Source organism: Ochotona curzoniae, unplaced genomic scaffold (genome assembly GCF_017591425.1).
Source record: "Ochotona curzoniae isolate NIBS_2020 unplaced genomic scaffold, NIBS_Ocur_1.0 contig_2692, whole genome shotgun sequence".
In the NCBI taxonomy this organism is placed as follows: domain Eukaryota; kingdom Metazoa; phylum Chordata; class Mammalia; order Lagomorpha; family Ochotonidae; genus Ochotona; species Ochotona curzoniae.
This window is the reverse complement of record NW_024465556.1, coordinates 8241091-8263446: the sequence shown is the minus strand read 5'-3', so window position 1 is coordinate 8263446 and position 22356 is coordinate 8241091. Positions and strand designations below refer to the sequence as shown.

The 22356-nt window shown below is 47.3% G+C and overlaps 1 protein-coding gene across 1 annotated transcript in view; it reads left to right on the top strand.

Moving 5' to 3' along the window:
- Window positions 1-22356, top strand: part of CCDC6 (coiled-coil domain containing 6) — a 101933-nt gene that overhangs the window by 678 nt on the left and 78899 nt on the right. The window lies entirely within an intron of this gene.

Genomic DNA, 22356 nt, shown 5'->3' with positions numbered 1-22356 from the left:
GGGCTGTTGGAGGGGGAGGGAGGAACGAGGGAGGTGTCCTTTCGCTTCCACGCGGGTCTCACCCCCTTGGGGGCCCAGAACCCTTGCGGGCTGCGGAGGGAGACTCCAGGGGGCAGCCACCCAGGGCGCCTTTCGACTCTGGGGGCAGAGGCCCCTCCGGGGGCAGGTCTGGAAGCTGGCGGCATGGCTGGGGGGCGGGGTGGGAGTTTGGGATTTTTTTTTTTTTTCGGTCTTAGTGTGCCTGAGGGGTGCGTCCTGAATGTGTGGAGAGCCCCAGGCTGGGGGACCAGGGAGGAAGCTGGGGCCGGTTTCGGGGTGGGGTGGGGGGGCTGGCTCCGGGTGCGTAGCTGGGCTGGGCACCCAGCTGGCACCGGGACGGCTCTGGCTAGATCGCCCGAGGAGGGGGCGGGAGAGAGTGGCCGGGAATCCGGGAAGTGGAGTTTTCTGGCCGGCTTCGAGAAGGGCTGGGCGGCTGCCGGAGCTTCAGCTCCCACCTCGGCTGGAAGCCTTTCCCTCTGGGGATGGGAGGGTGGGCGGGACGCTGTAGGGAGAGAGCAGCATCTCGTGCTGGCTCGGAACCGGGGCGAAGGGTAGCGGCTGGGACAGTGCCCTTGGCGGGCCAGGCGGGATCTGCGTGTCTTTGCTTCATTGGTGGCCCAGTGGTTGGTAGTATCTGGCCGCTGGAGTCCAGGTAGTGGACCGCGGAACAGGTCACCAGGTCACGTGCGCTGTTTGTATCAGAACCCAGGAGGCTTGCCATTTGAGGGCAAGATGCCGGCTGTGGGTCCCTCTCCCCTCGACTGTGGGCGGCCTTTAGAAAGGCCCCTTAGCCGGCTCTGAGGAGGCGAGGCTGGGATAAGCACGCTGTGCGCTCTACCTAACATGCCTGCCAGCTTGCCACCATCCTTAACATGCGCAACCCTGTGCAGACCATACTCTTCAGATCAAAACGGTTTCCCAGCTGGGAGCAGAGGAAAAAATACTGAGAAACCAAGGGAATCAACTACCGTGGTTGTCTCAAAATAGCTGGTTCTGCTAAACCTGCTGGTGGAGAAAGGGAGCCGAATTTGGGGGTGGATTGAGGAAATGAGATGGGGCAAGGTTGGGATGCTACTGTGGCAGGAAAATCTTCCCTGAAGGAGGGAGGGAGGAAGAGCTGGTCCCAAGCCTGGCTCCCTGGCTTAAGTCTTAGATGGCCTTCTCGATTTCCCTACACAGCAGGTTCCCCCCAGAGTTTTCAGAGAGATCCACAGGCCTGAATAGCAAGTGGCCAAAAAGAGACTTTGCCCACCAGATTCAGGCCCGGTGAATGAAACTTGGAGAGAGAGTCTCAGGTCTGTAGGCTGTTAAGTCCTTGAAGCACCCTTTTTAGTAGGGAAGGGGGAGAGCCACTGCCAAGCCGCCTCTGTGGCTTTCTGGACTGGGAGCCAGCTGAGGGTTGGAGACAGGGCGGAGTGGGTGGCGGCCGGCTGTGGAAGGTGTGTGAGAGTGTTGGTCTCTTGGAGATTGTGAGTCTTGGACAGTAGTAAGCCTTATGTGAAACAGGATCTTCAGCTGCAGGCATACAGGGAGCAATTCAGGCTGTTTTGGTTTGTTTGGGAGGGGGGCAGTGAGAGGTAGGAGACTCTGAAAGGATGATCTGTTTGACACTTGGACCATAAGTGGGTCTGTAAATCGTACACCAGCATGTTGGCTTTGCAGGGACACACATGTTCATTCCTGATGCGTAAGATCAGGGGCCTTGTGAGGACTTGGCTCCGAGAGTGTGTAAGGTGATGGCATCTTAGTACTTGGCCTCACCTAGAACTGACGTCCGAGCGAATGGGCTTTGCGAAGAGTTCTACAGGTTTGCCAAGTCAAGTTTTTAAATTGCTCCAGATAACTGTACGACTACCAGAAGCTTCTGGGTTCTGTAATTTCTGGCTGCTGCTCAGGGCAACACACACAAGTGCTTGAGTGCTTGTGTCGCCTGGTTTCCTAGTGTTTGGTAAGTGCTGCCAGGGAGCTAATGACACATGCAGAAAAGAAATGTTGTCAAGATTTTGGAAGACTGTGCGGGGCTGGCCCTCATCTCTCCGGCCTGTAATCTGGGAGCAGAAGTGTGTGTGACTCCGTGAAGTGGGTCAGTGGCTCTAAGACAGCTGTTGACCAATAGGGTTCTCAGAGATGATATCAAGGTTCAAGTGTAGAATTCCTGACAACTCTGACTTCAATTCTGTCCTGTCTGCCTGTGAAGTTTGCAAAAAAGGCCCACATCTTTAGATGAAATGAAGGCCTTGCTAGCTTTTTCACTCTGCCAGTTAGTTTAAAGCGAAGATGGTATGGTAATCCAATCTTGCCTTCCTGACTTTATTACTTCCTCTGATTACAATATTAACTTGTGTGTCACTGAGCTCAAGTCCCTGCATTCCTCCTCCTTGAGCCTGTTTAGGAAGGCACATTGCCTTTTAGCCACACCCTGGAGAAGAAGCACATGCCCTCTGTTACTTTTTTTTTTTTTCCCCAGTAGATTTTTCCTTTTTAGAGCAGTTTTAAAGTTCACAGTAAAACTGAATACAGGTACTCTCCTACTGGCTGTCCCAACACTGGGTTCCCCACCATGGACATCTTGCACCAAGTGGTTCACTTGTTATAGCTGATGAACCTGCCAGCCTACGGTTCATACTCAGGTTTGCTCATGGTGTCACGTCCCTCACTGTGTTGGGGCGGATGTATCCTGACATCTTTGCACCTTACACAGTAGTGTCACTGCCCTGGAAGTCCTTCACACACTGCCTCTTCATCATCTTCCTCCTCCCAGCCCTTGGCAACCACTGATGTTTTATTCTCAATAGTCTTGGCTTGCTGAGATTGTCTGTACTTGGAGTGGTAGAGTATGCAAGCTTTTCAGATGGGTCCTTTCGCTTAGAAATAAGCAGTTAAGGTTCTCCCCTGTTTGGTTTTGTCATCTATAGCTTCATGTTAGTGTTCTATATCATCTCATTGTTTGGATGTGGCACAGTATCTACACTCACCTATCGGAGGGTTGCTTCCAAGTTTTGGCATTATGATTAAAGCTGCTGTAAACATTCACATGCGAGTTTTTGTCAAGACAGAAGATTTTGACTCATTCAGGTACATACAGAGGAGCATTATGGCTGAGATAGGTCATCAGGGTTTGATTGGAAATTGTTCACCTGTATTCCAAAGTGCTCATACTATTTTGCATCCCCACCAGCATAAATGAGACAAATTGTTTTTGCTCTGTGCTCTCACCAACATCTTGTGCTGCCAGTGTGCTGGATAGGCATGGTCTTTAAAACGGATGCCAAAGGCAAATAGAAGCTTTTGGCCAGTGGTCTCTTCTGGTATGATTGTGCGTGTCATTGTCACCCATTTTGTGAAGGACTGGTTTCATGGGTGTGTTCTTGGCATCATCAGTATGGAAGCCTTGTGTCCGTGTCTACACGTGGAGAGGTTTGCATTTGCCTTGTCTCGCACCTCCTGCATCCCAGGACATTTTCTTAGTTTCTAGGAGGAATAAATTATTGTGAGTGGTTATCCCATTTCACCCCTTCAGTCAGCAGTGGCACCAGCCTTATCAATACATGTGTCTGTGGAGGGTGGGTGTCCACAATTGCATTGTCATTCTTTTAGGAACAATATCTTTTTAAAGTGTTTTCTTTATTGGAAAATCAGATTTACTGAGAGAAGGAGAAACAGTAAGATCTTCCATCCTCTGGTTCACTCACCACGTGGTCACATAGGCTGGAGCTGAGCCAATCTATTCAAATTCACCCATGTGAATGCAGGGTCTCGAGGCCTTGGACCACCCTCAGCTGCTTTCCCAGGCCACAATCAGGGAGCTGGATGGCAAGTAGAGCAGTTGAGACACAGACTGGCACCCATACAGGATCCAGGCGCATGCATGCATAGTAAGGATTTAGCCACTAGGCTGTCGCGCTGGACACATCAGCACTCTTTTGAGTAGAGTCTCAGTGTTAGGTCAGATCTGTCTGGCAGGACCTGTAAGTAGGAATGTGACTGTGGGTTATCTGATGCAGGGCGGTATGGGCTGCCAAGGGGCAGTGATCTCTGTAAAGATGCTGATCAGCACTTGTTGACAGTGATCGATTGGTTTTAAGGTGGTCAACCAGTTCCTGGTGTTCAGTTGCTGTGGTGTGCCCCCACACAGGATCAGACCTTCAGTGTGCCTTGGGCTTGGGAACAAAGACCTGGAATAAATCATTCCTAATTGTCTTTTTCTGTATAAAACTACTCCCTCATAGAAGGTTAGGGATATGCAAGTACATTTTGCAGTTCTGTTAGAACACCATGTGAGTATGGCATAATTAGAAAGCCCAGCTTTTTAAAGCATCAACAGTGTAATGGTTACATTGGCCATTAAAAGCCATCGTATAGTTACCGCTGTGTATTTTCAGTTATTTACTCTAGAAACTCATACAGCACTTTCCAGTTTTAAGACTTCATTTTGGCAGAATTTCAAGCTGTCAGATAACGTTGCCCTTGTAGAGTCTTAACGCGTTGCCTTTTTCTTACTGTTCTATAGAGGAAAAAAGAAAAGGTTATTTCTGAGATTATTATGGAAATACCTAACATTAGAGACAACTTGCAGGCAAGTATGACCTCAGTTAGGACTAAGGGTGCACAGCAGTCCTCCAGGAGGCTGCCTTCATATTTCAAGCTTTTCATGTGTGTGGGTACCTGCTGTACGTCTCATATTTGTACTTCATTCAGAAAGCCTAGAGGAGGAGGCATGGCCGACTTCTTCATGCTTGCTTATCTGCTGGGGGTGAAGAATAAAGATGCTTCGTGTCTGGCTTGTGGTGCTTCTTGATCTGTAATATCGGAGACTGGTGAGTCAAAGCAAAAATCTCAAGTCCTCATGGCTTGCTTGAAAACTTCAGAAAGCTTTCTGGTGGTTCACCAGACTGGGTGAGCTTCATTGGCCCCTGATTGCCTCACAGTCACACCCCTCTCAGGCATTTGACCTGGTTGTGTGTGTGTTGTCTAAGCCCTCATTGGCTGCAGCTATTGGGATTTCCATGGGTTCTTCGCATTCCCCCAGTCCTGAATGCTCTTCCTCCTTCCTCCCCTCGCTCCTCTTGGCCTTGCACATGCAGGTAGACTGTACAGGAAGCAGCTCTTCCATAGTGTGCCCTGGCACTGCCTCACCAGCTGCCACACACTGCATTTATTTGCTTGCCCTGGGAATTCCAGAGAAGTCATCTGCCATTCACCCTCTGCCACCCAGATCTTCCCTAGTTGATGTAAACATTCCTTTGGGAGCAGGATTTCCCTAGTTCATCGCATTCCTCTGTTTCTGGCATGCAGGAGACACTTAGAGGTTTGTTGAGTTGGCTCCAGAGGCAGTGTGTGTGTGTGTGTGTGTGTGTGTGTGTGTTTGGAGTGCTAATACTATGTCCCTTACCTGTGTCCATGGCAATAGTCTCCTGGCACAGCAGCCAAAAGCATCGTCCTTGTAGGTGGTTGAACAGGCTGGGTGGACCCATGGGTAGGTAACCTGCCTTGCATACTTGAGGGACCTCTTCATTCTGTGTGTGCCTTAAGCCTTTGCCTTGTAGACTCTGGGAAGAGGTGATGTTGCACGCTACCTTGTAGCTATAGCTAGATGTTTCTGATACATTCCACCTCCTGAAAGGGGCAAAGTGCCTTCAGGTTCTTTTCAAAGGTCTCTGGCAATGAAGGAAATGGCAGCTCTGCTGCAAGTGCTGAGATGTGCACACTTGGTTTGCTGAGTGAAAGCTTTGCAGGCACTCACCGTGACTTTTCATGTTGAAGTGTCTCACAGCTGTTTCAGGAAAACCATAATGGGCCAGTGTGCAGTTCTGATGGCAGATGATGCGCCACCATGGTGGGGAAGCTTGCTGAGCCCTTGTGGATGTCTGTCCACCTATGGTTTGCAGAGTGGAGGTGGCCTGTGGATACAGTGTCACATTGTGTACTTGCCCTCTGTGTGTGTTTTTTTCCCTCCCTCTTCAATCATCCTTGCAGAAATAATGGCATTTATACCTACAGACGCTAATCCTTGCCTTTAGATTGGAACTGGGCTGTGCAGGGAGTAACAGTAATCTTTCATGTCCCCTCCATGTCCTTTCTTCCTCAGTGGGTAGGTGTTTTCTTTGTTTCACATCACAATGCAGTTACTTTTAGATGTATTGAATTATTGTCAGAGCATTGCAGAGTAACTGCTCACAGCTTCAATGGACTGCTTTCCTGCTGCTTGTTGCAGTGTTGAACCAGAAAGATCTGGGGGTTCTCTTTGTGGACCCTGCTTAACTCCCTGAAAGATTGCCAATTCTTCTTATCTTTCCTGGTCCTTTCACCCGAAGCTGTGAATTTGATCCTGTCGCATGGTGTAGTATCTGTTTTAGGGGTAAGAATGCTTAAAAGAAAGAACTTTGATTGATGGTTATTTAGACTAGATCTTCCCTTTCCTTTAACTGCCAGATCTCTTGCATGGAATGCGATTTAGTGATTAAAATTGGTTACAACACTCATTTGTCCAGTGCCGGGAAATTCTCTATAATTTTTTTGTTTTCTTTTTGCCTATCTTTGCCTCCTCAGTAAGGCACAAAATAGCAAGTAATAAATACAGCCTTAAATAGGCAGGATTCAGCCTTCCAAGTGCTGATGCACAGCCTACTGTGTACCAGATACTCAGAAATATCCCAAAGGAATGCAAGAACTCCAGCAGCCTAGTGCTACACTTGACTTTGGTTCAGCCTAGGCTTGGCGGCTTCTGGGCAAAGCACAGCACAGCCCACACACAGGGTTGCTGGCTAGTGTACTGGTGGAAGTAGGGAGGCGAGGACAGACAGCTGAGGAGCGGACCCCAGGGAGGGTCATTTTACCTTGCATGTGCAAGGAAATACCTTGGAGGGAAACAGCGTGTCACATCCACTTGTGATTTAAGTAGCTGGTAGTTTATTTTGTAAGGAAGGCAGAGGTGGGGAGAGCTGATGCCCAATGACTTTGTGGAGGTGGCCCATGGCAGCATTTTGTTTGGTTTTAATTTCTGTGTTTTTGTAGTGATGATTGGAAAGAAATGCCATTGATGTCTTAATTCCATGATAAACCTCTGTTGGTAACAAACTTCCAGCAGTAGCTTGAAATGATCCGTATGTTGCTCCTGGTGTTCCTGTCGCGTTCTGGGGCTCGCCGGTTCCTTTCGTGGGATATTGGCTAAGGTTCTAACCTCAAGCTCTGAATACCAAGACCTGTTTGATAAAGTCTATTACCTTTATTTTTAAATAGGAAATTGTGAATTCTTTTTTTAATACGCCATTTGCTGATGGATGATCTTGCATACTTCCCTTCTAGATCAGTCCTGCCTCAGCAGGTGCCAGGTGTGTGTCAGGAGCATGATGTGCCTAATGCCCATCTGAGCTTGTCATCACTGGGGATCAAAGCAGGAGTGGGATGTGAAGCCAGGGGAGCAGGAGTGGGATGTGAAGCCAGACATAGGTCACAATTCAAAAAGGATCTGTGGGAAGAAGGAAGAGTGAAGAAATTGAACGTGGTGTGAGTTACAGGTGAGCCGAGGCAGTCCTCAGAAATTGAGCTTCTTACCTTGGATACTTGGTGTGTTGCTTTCATAAGAGAACAGGTTGTTTTGTGCTATCCACCTTGTTAGAGTGAATTAGAGGGGCTAAAACGGACCAGTGTGAGAGAAATAATTATAGTTGACATTGAATACAGAAAAAAAGTTCTTGTGGAATTTTCACAGGAGTGTGGTTCTTTTTTTGCCCGCTTACCCTAACACACTAACTCAAATTATAACTTTTATTCTATTGAGTGTGTGTGTGTATATGCATGTGTGTTGGGGGGGTAGGCTTTCCTTCATCAGACAGGCCTTAATTTATCTAAACAAAGGCATTTGCTAAGTCAAAACATTGTGTCTGCTTCATTTAGTAGCTCCAGATTATAGAGACACTGAATTCTGGGAAGAAAAAAAGCCCAAATAGCTGATGCTAACATTTTGTTAACCAGAATTTCATTTTGAATCTAGATTCCATAAGCACAGGGGTGGCTTCTTGAGGCCCAGGGCACCGTCTTGGACAGGGCTGTGTATTAACTACCTCATGTCATTTTGAACCTTGATGTGTACAGTTTGCATTTCCCCTTTGCATTCTTAAATTGACCATTCTGAAGTGTGCAGTTCAGTGGCAGAATGCGCACGAGCAGTGTCTTGCAGCCTTTACTATATCCATTTCCAGGACTGAGTCATCATCCCAGGCACGTATTCTGGACCAGGTCAGCACTAACCCCCCCAGTTCTCCTTCCTGCAAAGCACCTCTGTTCCCAGTTTTCTGGAGTAGTGTTGTGTTGCAGTGGGGTTATCTGCCCCCCTGTGACACCAGCATCCCATATGAGTGTGCTAGTTTGAGTTCTAGCTATTTCACTTGTGATCCAGCTCCTTACCAGTGGCCAGGGAAACTCAGTGGAAGATCCCCAAAGGTTTGGGTTCCTGCCACCCCATATGGGAGACCAGAAGAAGCTCTTGGCTCCTGACTTCTGCAGCCGTTTGTGGAGTGAGACAATAGGTGGAAGATATCTCTCTCTCTCTCTCTCTCTCTCTCTCTCTCTCTCTCTCTCTGCAACAGTCTTTCAAACAAATGAAACAAATCTTAAAATTTTTTTTCATTTTGTAAAATGGAGATGATGCAAAAACAGCTTTTAATGTCCTGGTGTTAAATTTATAGATGGGAACCTAAAGCCTTCTAGTGTAAGTGCTGTTGATACATGCTTCGGCTTCAGTTCTTATTTATTGGCCATCTGTGTTATTTTCTGCCACTTCACAAACATCTACAGGAGTAGGCTGGGTGCCTGTTGTCCTAATTTGTAATTAGAGAGTGCTGGGAAAAGAAATCGCACAAAGTGAGGCCATATCCTCTAGGAGATAGAGAAATTTGCTCAAATACCTCACAGATGATAGTTTCTTCCATTTTTATTAGAAATGTATAAATTTCTTTGGAAGAGACAGATTTTCTAGTCTCCAGATTCCCATAGTAGCTGGAGCTGGGCCAGTCCAAAGCCAGGAGTCTGGAATTCCATCTGGATCTCGGCATGGGTTGCAAGGATCCAGGTACGTGACCTGTCACCTGCTGCTGCTTCCCAGGAAACTGGCAGAATACTGGATTCGGACCCAAAACCCAGGAACTGTGGAATACAGATGTCCCAAGTGCATCTTGACATTTTGGATAAGCCATCCTTTAAGAAAGTTTGAAGGAAAACCAGCTTGAGTTTTTATTCGTCAGTATTCACATTTCCAATCTTTTTTCTTAATGACTTGTTATTTTTGATTAAAAGGCGGGAGAAGAATTTTTTTTTCCATTGTTGAGTTCACTGCCGCCTAAATGATCACAACAGTCCGGAGGCTGGAACTCCATCTGGGTAATCACGGAGGATGTCGGAACCTAATGCTTCAGCCATCACGGTTGCTTCACACAGTGTGCTTTAGCAGGAGGCTGGAGTTAGAAACTGAGCCATGGTTTGAACCCACACTCTGTAATATGAGGTGCAGGGATAATAACCAGGGGACCCACACCCTCACCCCAGCCACCTGTCTTTCTGTGTTGCTGGGATAACGGGTACTATTTATCTAGCTCTTACTGGGCGATAGACACAGTTCAAAGAGGTTTGTGTCCATCTTACTTCCTCCTGGCCACAATTCTGTGTGATCAGTGCTGCTGCTGCTTCTGTCAGCTTACCTCCTTAGGTCCAGAGAGGGGGCATACCTGCAGAAGAGGCCCTGTGGCTCTCAGGTAGAGCTTGGCATTTCAACCTAGATTTGGCATTGAAACAAAAGTACAAGACTACACAGCCTTTGGGAGGATGGGATATAAGTTAGGAAGAGTTTGGTGTCATTCCTCAGAGTGATTTCCTCCCAGTTTGATTCTTCTGTGAGAGGAGCCCTGACCGTTCATTTTTCACAACAAACTCTGAGGATGTTGAGCCTAAGGGAGTGTTGCCACGGTAGCAGACTCCCTGTCGGGAACTCCCAGTTGATAAAGAAGCAGGGATAGATAGGGTGCCTGGGAGACTGCTCGTGCTCCTTGTTCCTGGCTCTGCCACCTCAACCCATGAGCCTTAGTCTGCTGTACTCACATACCCTGTCCAGTGTAGCCAGGTACATTGCCACCTCTGTCTATGGCATAGCCATCTAGGTGTCACCGTCCCTGTTTCTTCTTTTGTGCTTAGAATACAACCTCTGTGTAAAAATAGCCTGATTAGCACTTACTTCAAGTGGATTTTTGTCAAGGTGCATGCTGAGCACCTGCTGTGGCCAGGCTTGGTGCCACCAGAGTGAGATTATTCCATGGGAGTGGATGGAGAGTTCCTGATTCCAGGAGTGGCTTCTGTGGTCAGAGGGGGGTCACCCTGGAAGGAAGGGGTTTGATTTTTTTCTTTTTTTTAAGCCAAGGCTGAAGGATAAATACAGATGAGTCCAAAAGAACATGGAGAAGGCACTCCTTCTCTATGTAGGCAGAACATGAAAGTGCAGAAAAAATGAAGCTAGGGGCAGGGAGAAGCAGTCGGTTCTTGGGCTCTGCCCAGGAGTGTCCTCCGAGGGGTGTGGCTGGAGAAAGGCAGGCGGACTGTAGTCAGATCTCATCCTTTCACAAGCCTGCTCTGCCCAAGCAAGGTGGACCTGGGTTGGTGTTTGTTTCTGGAATCATTTGAAGAGAGGCACTTTGGCACATAAAAACGATTGTCTTATTCCCTGAAACTAATAGCCTCATGTTGCAGTCCTGCTGTGTGCCTGGTGTAGCTCTCAGCATTTCCCTTTTTTTTTTTTAAAGATTTATTTTTATTGGAAATTCAGATTTACAGAGAGGAGAGACAGAAAGATCTTCAGTCGGCTGGTTCACTACCCAGGTGATGGCAATGACTGCAACTGAGTCTATATGAAGCCAGGAGCCACAAGGCAGGAGCTTCTTCCAAGTCTGCCACGCAGGTACAGGGTCCCAAGACCTTTAGTCATCCTCTACTGCTTTTGCAAGCCACAACAGGGACCTGGGAGGGAAATTGAAGGACTCACTTGAGTCTTGTGATTTCTGTGTCAAACAAGGAAGATGTGAAGTGTGGGGTCTCAGTGAGAGACCTGGGGAAGATGAACATAGCATCTGTGCTTGGCGACATGCTTGGTGATGCTGCCGCTGTTGGAAGATCCGTTGTCTTCTGTCACAGGCTTAGTGCACGAGCAGATCAGTATGGCCTGTGGGCTTTGTTTAAGGAGATGCTTCTGTTTGTTCTTTGCACTTTCTAACAAGTGTTACACCAACTCTACGCACGTGCATCCCACAGTGCTCCATGAATTTGAGTGAACTCATCAGTGTACTTACCCACCCTTCAACTTGAAATGCTTGCTGTTACAACCACCACCCCCCCAAAATTTGAATCTATCCTGTTTAGTCTATAACCCTCAAAAGTAACCATGTTCTGGTTTCTCCCAATGAGCTTCCGATAAGTGGAGTTATGCAGAATGTGTACATCTGGCTTCCTTGCAATGTTGTCTTAGTATATGTGTTGAGTAATCTTACATACCCTAGTATCCGTGCTTAGTAATATTAAGCAGTATTTCTGTAGAGACTTAGGACCATGTGTCTTATCGTTGGGCAGAATTCGGCAGGGCTTCTGGTGAAATTGTTTCCAACTTTAGGCTTCTCAGGTGGCCGCAGCCTTGGTTTCTGTTTTGGTGTCTGGGCGTTGGGATAGCCTCGAAGGAATGTGGCACAGCCAGGAATGACAAGCGCTGCAGGGCTTGATCTCAGGTTCTTTGAGGTCCTAGCTCCCTGGCTAGCCAAGCTGCTTTGCAGTCAGAGCCTGTGGGCCATTGTTGACATACCTAGGGGCTGATGGGCATCTTGCTTCCATCCCACTATCCTTAGGAGGATCAAGTATGGGCACACGTGAATGTGAGCAGTTGTGACTTCTCACAGAAATTGGTGCTCAAACTGGCTCCCCACCCTGTGGTCACCACACAATTTCTTTTGTCTTCCAAAAGCATTTCAAAATGACTTCTGCTCCAGGTAACCCTGTAAGGTATTGGTGCAAAAATACCTTCCTAAGGACTGGGGAGGATCCTTAAGGCAGCACCAAGAATCACTGTAGACCTCAGGCTGGGGATCCTGGCAGCCCAGCTTCTCGAGGGCCTGCATGTTGCTGGCCCTCAGGGATGCTGAGGAACTTGGCAGGCTTCCTGGGCGTTGGTGAGCCAGGACTGAGCCAGCCTGTGTAACAGTAATAGGACTGCAGAAAGGCACTCAAGCTTTCTGAAAGATCAGGGGTTTTTTTGCCCTGGAGGTCTGTCGCAGAGTTCTGTTCCCTATTTCTTGAAAAGGAGGCAATGTACACCTCTGCCCATTTACCTGCTTGTGGTGCTGTGGGCGGAGATAAGACTTTGGAAGTTGGTCTCTGATGTGTGGCTTCTGACCTGGTTTCATGGGGTACAGATTCCAGTAGGTGGACTTTGATGGCCAACGCCCTCCTGCCACTTCTGCTTAGCTGCTGGTTTAAAGAACAGAAACCAAAGCTTGAATATCTTTAAAACCAACCTACTGTGCAGGCCTACTGCCGGCAGACACCCTGGGTTGGGGCCAGGGACAGGTCTTTGGGACAGCAGTGGTTTTCTGTTATAATGGGGGACTCTGCCAGTAACCTATTTTTTCCCCCTCTATTGCCTCTTTTTGTGTGGCAATAGAATTTGTAGCCCTGGGGACTTTCTGAAGATTGAAGAACATGCTTTTCACCAGGACCCTGCTTGACATTATTGGCCTGCTGTGAAGGCTTTGGGAAGGGCGTAGAGGTTAATAAGGGGAGACTTGGTTTAATTCTGGGTCTGTCGGCCTTGTGGAGAAGCAGGTTAAGGAAGCAGATTTGAGTTCAAGAAGGCGCTTTTCTCTTGCACCCTTGCCTGTCCATCAGGATTGTGCGAGTTCAGCCAGAACTGTTGGAGCCCTTGACTTTGCTCTGCTGCTGTCCCAGGTTGCTTGTCTGAGCGCTTCTCATTGAGCTCCTTTTCAGGTAAGGCAGATTAGCATTAATGACAGTAATCCCTTGTTTGATCGGTTCTTGTCTGGCCCAGAGCCTTGCGACTCTAGGTCATTTGTATCTGATGGGTGATGTGAAAAGGGAACTGGATTTCTCTGCTTACCTACAAATGAAAACCAGTAGGTCTTACTGGTTTCTCCAAGTACAGCAGTCCCCTTTTTGGTAGTTCCCAATGCCATGCTTTTGTTCAGATGCTTTTAATCACTGTGGGACCATTTCTGTGAATTTTTATCCTCAGTTTTATACATTAACTCCTTTTTGAGTTTCATTTCAGAAATCTTTGTAAGAACTTAGGGTAGGGAGAGAGCTGGAAACCAAGTATTGTTGCCAAAGTTAGTAAATGAAGCTGCAGGGCACATAGCTGTATTTAAATTCCAGATAAACAGTGGGGGGAAAATATTACTGTATTTCCATCCTGGCTGTTTGCAGGAAGTTCAAGTTTACCTGGGTGTCCTGTATTTTGTCTGGAGGTGTCCAAACCTGGGTTAGCACTCTCACTTCTCCTTCTTACTCATTGTGACATCTGGGGCAAGTTGGCTACCTTCCCTCTGAAAGGGGATCAGGATGTGTTAACTTTGTGGGTCTGGGGGCGGGGGAAGATGAGTAATGCCGTAGGTAGAAAGCTCGAAGTATGTTGTGTATGGAAGCACTCCACTCTCTGACCATGATCATGAACTGACTTTTTTTTTTTTTTTTTTTTTGCCATTTTTTGTTCTCTTCCTCCCTTGTGGACCTACAGCCAGGCTGCTGTCCCAGGATTATCCTCTCCTCAATGGGCTGACTCCACCATCAGCTCCCTTCAGCTCCTCCACACTCCCCCACCTAGAAACAGTCCAGTGTCGCTTTGCCTTGGCCAGTTCTAACCAACCCCCTTGTTTCCTTTTTCATTTGTTCCTGAACCTGGGATAACAGCAGGAGAGCCAGATCACAGCCTCACTGTCATGGGTCATGTATCCATCAGGGGCCTGTTTTTTCTCTGCATTTGCCTGGGAAGGCTCTGTTGGACTCCAGGGCATAAGCTTGGCAGCCAGCATCTGGCCCATGGTGGAGTGCTTTGGTTCCAGACTTTTGAAAGGCAGGGTGTCCTAGGCATCGCCTCTTTCTGCTGCTTCTCCCTGCTGTTTACAGCTCTGGTGGCAGTTGAGGTTTGAAACTCCTGGCCTGTGCTGCACATAATGACTGATGAAGCAGGTGCACTCCAATTGGATGTCACCTTGGGAACAAAGCCACTTCTGCAGAGGTGCAGAGGAGCTGGCTGCCTGGGCAGAGCCTGGCTTTGCAGGCTCGACCCCCTCATGTTGCGTCTTGGACCACTTGCAGCTGGAAGGGACTGTGAGATTCCTCGCAGAAGTTCAGAATACAGTTGTTTGGCTTTTTATCCATAATGCAAGTCTGTGCCCTAATGGCTGGGCAGTTGCTCTAATTCTTTGGTGAATGTTCATGATCAGTTGCTTTTCCAAAGAACACTTTTCCCTTCGGTAGGTACTCTCCTGTGTCCGTCCTCCAGCTTTTACAGACCATCAGGCCTCCATGGAGTATTGATGTAGCTGATTTTTTTGGGTGTCTACCAAGTGTAAACCGTAAGCTGAAGACATCTTTTGAGGGACAGGATGTGAATAATAACCAGGTGTGTCGCAATGGGCATTCACAGCCCTTGGGGAGACAGGCAGGAAAGCAGTGACCACATGTCAGATGAAGGAAGGTGGTCGGGCTGTCATTTAGGGTTTTCTTGAAAGTCATATGGAACAGGGCTGGGGGAGTGGACATTGTCTCCATGACTGAGTTGCCGTGAGGCTGATTGGAGGAGGGAGGTGGGCTAGGACGGGCCATGAGACACTGCAGCAGGATGCTGCCACCACACTCCTGTGCACAACTGAGTGGTCTGAGTGAACAAAATCTGAGCCGGCTGGGACCAGAGTGGATGTTGAGACTGTGATGCTGCTCCAGGTGGAGAAAGGTTCTTTCCAGGGCCTCTCATTGGCCAGATTGAGCAGGAAGTTGGTGGTTTTCCAGCAAGGGCAGCTGCAGCCCATGGAGGTCATCTTTCGTCGCAGAGCAGGATGAGGACTATGGAAGTGTTCTGGGCCAGACAGCAAGACTGGCCCAGTGAGACATGAGACTGCAATGGCTATGTGTGAGCAGTTGCTGAGCACCTCACAGGTGACAGAATGCTGGAGAACTTCCAGGAATGAAAAACAAGGTGAACTTGAACCAGTACTGGAGTGCCGGTGTCGCAGGCTGTGACTTGCCAGCAGTGCACAACACCGGCCCCACTCCTCGTAAGCGTTGCTGACACTGGCTGGGCATCTGCTGCTGCTTATCATGGGTTAGATGACACTTGCTATGTCACAGGGGCACTCCATATGCCCCTTTCCACCTGGGACTCTGATCGAAGAGGCATACTGACCATTTTCCCATGGAGGCAGGGGAAAGCCTTGAATGAGAGGGACGGAGGAAGTTGGGAAGCCTCCCTGCTCAGGCAGCAGCAAATGGCCCAAGTGCTTGAGCCCTTGGCACCCACATGGGAGATCCAGATGAGTTCTTGACTTCTGTTTGACCGAACCCTGGTTGTTGGATCCATCTGATGAATGAATCAATGGAAGATCGTCCTCATTTATACTTTTAATTAGATAATCACTTAAAAAATTCTTAATGCTAAGTGAATGATGCAGGATAGTCAGATGTCCGTCTCTTGTTAGTGTGCCGCCACCGTCCTGGGAGGAGCAGTGGCTGTGGCGTCAGTGTCTCGGGGGGAGGGGGTGGGCTGCTACTCCAGAGCCCGGCACACTGGTGGCTGGACTGTCAGGACACACTTGTTCTGTCCTGCTGCTGGGAAATCTGTTTTGATCATGAAAGTAGATTGTATTCAACTGAGTCTAAGCTGGAAATTTCCAAGCACACACAAAAGTAGAGTGTGTCTGAGAATTGTCAGCTTTGGGCACCTTGGAGCCTGCAGTCTGTCTTTGTACTTCACCTATGCAGAGTTCCATTGCACAACAAGCATATGGTACTGCCTGATTCTGGGGTCCAGGCTCCTAATGTTAACTTGCCCAGAAGGCTGGTTCTGCTCTTGTACAGTGCACAGGCCAGCTTCCCAGTCCTCGTGGCACAGTGCATCGAAGCCTGCCTTCTGTGACTCCATTGTAAGGTGATCTGAAGGGAGTCATCTTATGCAGCCTGTCCTGGAAGCTTCCAGTTGGGGACATTCTGGGAACAATCCTAGGGGAATGCCACCCTGGAAAGATAACGTTGGCATCCATGGCTTCTGGAAAGTCTGGTATGGTGTTCTGTGGAAAGTCACACAGGGCAGAGAGCAGCAGAGGGAAAACGTGGACAATGGCTGCAGGCAGATGGAGAAGGGAAGCAGCTTAGATCCACAGCCTGGGTATCATCCACAGAGCACTTTCATACGGTGTTGAGTCTGCCAGCATGTCTGGAGGTTCCTGGGAAGGAGGAGTCTCACCTAACAAACGAAGGCTCTGGGAACATGGGGAATGTTCCTGGATTGTTGGCCACGGAATGGGGCCAGGTAGTGGGACAAGTGGGACTCAAGGCAGATGTCCCAACTACCGGGGCAGGGTTCTTTTGTTGAGCACTTAGTGCCTCAGCCATTCTAGGATTCCTGGGTGATTCTGCAGTTGCTTTTTGACCCAAGGCTGCTAGTCTGTTCATTTGTGGGCAAGTATAGGCTTCACAGAATGCTCTCCTGTAAGCATTTTCTTTTTGATTGTGGAATGGGAATGGCAGGTAGTGTATGCAGTACTTTGCTCAATTCCCCATGCCACCTGGGCTCCTCTTAGTTATGGTCCGTGGGTTTTTGACAATCAGGATGTTGACAATTTCTGTATTCCCCCCCCCCCCCCACAAATACACGCTTCTGGTGACACAGTGTTGTCATGGCTCTGGTGAGGATGGTTGAGTGTGTTTTCCAGCAATCCTTTGAAATGACTCTGCTGATTGTCAGTGTCAGTTCTACGGAGTAGCCAGTTTTACTATCCTCATTTTACAGATGAGGAAACTGAGGTTCAATGCAGGTTGAGTGACTTGCCAGAGGTCACACCCAGACAGGTTGAGTCCAGAGGAATTCCTTCTTTTGTGACCCTGCCCTTTTGTCTGAATTCCCAGATGTGACATTGTTGGGTCACAAGCCCTAGGAATTCATTCTCTGAATTGATGCTGCCAGGGTGCCCTTGGCAGATCTGACATCAGCTCGCACTTGGCATGAGCAGAACGTATGAGGGAGTACTGGAGGCCTTGTTGTCTCAGTGTTCTAGCCAGCGTGGCTGTGCCATTCTGGTTGATGAAAGATGGCATTTTAGTATAGTTTTTGTACCTGAGTTCCTTAGGGGTCGTTAGGCATCTCTTCCCATCTTGGTTAAGTGCTGTTTGTACTCCACTGCTGAAACTGCCTGCTTGGTCTTTTCTCATTTGCCTCTTGGGACCTTGGTTTTTTCCCTTAGCTATTTGTCTTAGCACTCTTTACATATCATGGTGACTTGATCCTTCTTCCAGTTTTGAGTTGCAGAAAGAATTTCCCTCTTGTCATTTTTCTTTCACCTTGGCTCTTGGTGATTTTGTTTTTCTTTATGTTTTTACTTTTTTTAGCCACATGAAGGGTTTTTTTTTTTTTGTTGTTGTTACGGTTTCTTCATGCCATTTGCAATCTACGGGAAATATTGCTAAGATGTTATAGTAAAACTTTATAGTGCATTAGTTTTTTAGGGGAAAAAAAAGCTACGACACTGTTTTTGTTTAAATGATGCTGAATGCATTTAAGGGAAATGCAAAAATAATCATAGAAGTCATGATGCTAGATATTTTTCATTTGTGTTAGAGAACTTGAACTCATAGCTAATCATCAGGCACATCTCTGGTTGGCAGGGTAGGGAAGCAGGGCTTCCGGCCCATGGGCTAACTAAGAGCAGCAGAATCATTTGTTCTGATGCTGCCAAGGCAGCCACAGGCGAGACTCAAAAGTTCAATAAATCTATTGTGGGCTCATGTTTCAAGTTGACAATTTTGTATGGCTTATGAATGATGTTATAAATATAGAAATGGCCTTTGGCAGGGAAAAGATTCCCCACCCGACACGATGACAATTTATACTTCGTGTCATTTTGCGAGTGTATGAATTAGGATAAAACTCTTGTGACTGGGCCCAGCGGCGTGGCCTAGCAGCTAAAGTCCTCACCTTGAACACGCCGGGATCCCATATGGACGCCGGTTCTAATCCTGGCTGCTCCACTTCTCATCCAGCTCCCTGCTTGTGGCCTGGGAAAGCAGTCGAGGACGTCCCAAAGTCTTGGGACTCTGCTTCCATGTGGGAGACCTGGAAGAAGTTCCTGAATCCTGGCTTTGGACCGGCATAGCACCGGCCTTTGTGCTCACTTGGGGGGTGAATCATCGGACGGAAGAGCTTTCTCTCTGTCTCTCATCCACTCTGGGTATCTAACTTTCCAATAAAAAAATAAAATCTTTAAAAAAAAAAAACTTCTGTGACTACATGAGAAAAAGCAAAATGCATGGGGGTTATTATGAGTGTAGCCTTTTGATGACCACCTCCCTCCAATGTCCTTGCAGCTTCTTCAGTGGATCCGGGTTATTTGGTATTTTCTCAGTGTTGGTCAGATTTAGGCTGTTTCTTGGGTGCTTCTGCTTTACTCTGCTGCACTTTTCCATCTCCCCTGTCTTTCCTTTTGACCTTAATTTAATCTGCATTTATTTTGGCCACCTCAGCAATGCAGATATTTCTGAGGATGTCCTCTGTGCTGTTCTGTGCTAAGGTTTGGGGAGCGGCCTTGCCTCCTGGAGCTTGTATTCTAGCGGGCCAAACACCGACAGCAGGCAGCTGGTTTCAGGAATTGTGTGTGGTTCTCAGAAAAACTGAACCAGACAAGGACTGCATTCTTGAAGCAACATGTAGGCCCCCATCATTGCCATGTTCTTTCAGCAAAAACACTTAGCCCCACAGAGTATTGATCAAAGAAGATTCTGGGCCAACATCACAGGCTGTGCAAAAGTCCTGAAAAAGAAGTATGTCAAGCTTGTAATGTTGGAGGAACTGAAAGATGAGTGTGGTCAGGGTTTGACTGGTTGGGATGTGGCTGAGAAAGGATCTAGAAGTGGGTGGAGCCAGATGTCAGAGTCCTGAATCTTGCATTTGACCTGATGAATGAGCAGGGCTGACATATGTGCCTTTTGAAGTTTAGAGTAGGCTTTTCATTCCAGGGACCAATGTCAGTGTAGAACTTTGATGCACTAAATAAACTTGATCTGCAAAAAATGGCATGTAAATCCATTGTTAGTTTTTCTTTAGGATGGGTTTTTTTTAGCCGTGTCCATACTTAAAATTCAGATGTGGCAAAAAGATAGACTTCTGGGTAAAAGCAGTCCTCCTGACTTGGTGCAGTGATTGAAGAGTGAGCAGAGTTGGAAGGACCATAGAAACATTTCCTGTATCCCAAGCAAATCTCCTTGTCTACCTACCTCTTTCCCCTTTATTTTCTGTTCTTTTATTGATTTAGTTGGAAGTCAGAATGAGCAAAGAATGATGAGAATTTTTAATCCACCAGTTCACTTTGCAAATGCCTGCAATAGCTGGAGCTGTGTGCAGTGGAAAGCAGTCAGGGAGCCTGTCCAGGGCCTCCTGTTGGGTGACAAGAACCCTTTATCTGTTGTCTCCCAAGGTGCAGAGCTGTAGGAAACTGGATCAGAAGTATAGGCGGGATTCAATCTCAGGCATTCAGATACTAGTTGTGGGCATCCCAAGTAACAGGTTAACAAGCAATGCCACAACACCACTGCTTCCGCAAATTTTTTAAGTGGGAAGATGGGTCACCCTCCCTGTGATTCTTTTGTTCAAGTGGGAAGACTAAACCCTTTTACTTCTGCTCCGCTTTGCCTCCCAAATCTTGGATTCTTAGATCCTTGGTGTTAGACTACTTACGTACCCTCAGTGAGATTTGTTGGTGTACTATTAATGTGTCGAGATCCGTTAGCTCCTGCTTTGAGTGAGTCAAGGATTCTAGGCCCCCTCTCTTCCTAGAGCCTGTTCATTTCTATGTTGCGCTTTTCTCCAAAATAGCTTGTGCACATGTTAGGGTGTTGGCTGGCTTTGTGTGGGTGAAAACAAAACCTCAATAAGCCAGTAGAATAGCTGAAGTACGAATGATGTGGGCCAGAGGCCGGGATCAGAGAAGAGGTTAAGGTAATCAGGTAGGAACAATCAATATTAGAAGCTTAGATAGGAGAGGATTGGGTGTAGGAAAGTTCCCTTGTGCCTAGATGAGCCACCTGCTGAGTTCAGTGAAGAATCAGGTCATCTTGGATTGGTCTGTCTCTGAGACATCGGGCACTGGAGTGGGACTTGCTGGCTTGGGAGGCTCAGAAGTAAGTACAACTTGAGTGTTTGTTACCCAGGCCATGTTGCACCTCTTGACATAGTGGGGGATTTAAGTCCTTAGGTGAGGACAAGCAGGCATGTCCCCTGGCATTTTTCCCAGAGTATGTTCTTTGTCCTTTTCTTTAGTGTCTCCTGCTTGCTTGTCACCAGCACCAAGCCTTGTGCTGTCACTCTTTTGGCAGTCACAGCATGGGACTGCGGCTTTGCTAAATACACTGCATGAACTTGAGTTTCAGCTGCACCGTGCAATAACTTCATATTGTAGAACAGGTAAATTAGACTCATGAAATACTGAGACATTTGGAGCTCAAGCCATATAGAGGTGGCATCTGAGTCTTTTGTTTGTGACCTTTTTCTGTCTCCACCATCTCTAGTTTTTCATGTATTTTCCTCAGTGTTTTTCTGGCTAAATACTGTAAGCAAATACAAGCAAGTGCCTACAGGGTCTGTTCAGAAGGTACCCAGGCCCCATGCACATTGCGCATACTGCTGTGGCACTTGCTTTTGCCTACTCAACAGCACATCTCATATTTTGTCCTTGAATGTGGAACTGCCCCATTCTTCCCAAGAGCTTACTGTTGAATGTCCCATGCCAGGGGAGCACTGCATTTATTTAGCTCATCCTTTGTTGACTGCTTTGTATCTCTAGTTTACTGCAAATACATTCACAATGGACGTTCTTTAAAAAAATATATCCTTTACTTGAAAGGTGGAAGAGATGAGAGAAAGAGAAGCATACGCACACACACACACACCCTGCCCCCAGTCTCATTAGCTAGAAACGGAATTGGAGGTGGAGCATGCAGGACTTGAATTAGTGCTCATGTGGGATGCAGATTTCACAGCTGTCAGCTTAACCTACTGTTCCATAACACATTTTGTGTGTGTGTGTGCACTTAATGTGAATTTTGCAGTTGGATTGTATAATTAGTAGAATAATTTAGTAGAGGGAAATTATGGATTCAGAGAGTATTTGCTTTTTTTTAAAGATTTATTTATTTTTATTGGATAGGCAAATATACAGAGAGGAGGAGAGAGAGAGGAAGAGCATCCTTCTGCTGATTCACTCCCCAGGTGGCTACAACAGCTGGTGCTGAGCCAATCCGAAGCCAGGAGCTTCTTCCTGGTCTCCCATGCTTGCGCAGGATCCCAAGGCTTTGGGCTGTCCTCTCCTGCTTCCCCAGGCCACCAGCAGGGAGCTGGATGGGAAATGGGGCTTCCAGGATGCAAACTGGCACCCATATGGGATGCTGGCACGAGCAAGGCAAGGACTTGAGTCACTAGGCTACTGCGCTGGGTCCAGAGTGTTTGCTTTTTAAATTTTTGCTTATATTCACTAGTGTAATATTAAGTCATCTTTTGCATGCTGTTTTCTCCTAAGCTGATTTAAAAAAAAAAACATTATTATCCATTATCCTGGAAGAGAACATCTTATATTCTTTGAGTTTTGAAGGAATTGCTTTTACTTGAACCAAACTGCATGGATGTTTAGCTGTTCTCCTGAAACATAGCTTAGCTTTGCAAACTCCACTTTTCCCTAAATAACTTAGAAGTAAGAGAACAGGGGTAATATTGCTTTGATGAACAAACCCTCCTCTTCTGAAGAATCTGGAAATTGCTAGAGGGAGGAAGGAGCTCCAGATTATTCTGGAGGCCTCTATGGACCTGGCTATTGTTGTGCATCTTTGTTCAGGTCACATGAGGTTGTGGTGGGTTTTGTAAAATGTTAGAAAATGTGCTACCAGCTCAGGGCTGTCAACTCTGACAACAACACATTAAACTTTCTGATGTGTACTGTGTGCAAAGCTTTGTAAAATAGCCTCTACACTGCTCAGCATTAGTTCAAATTCTAGGAGTCTTAGGATTCTCAAAGATAG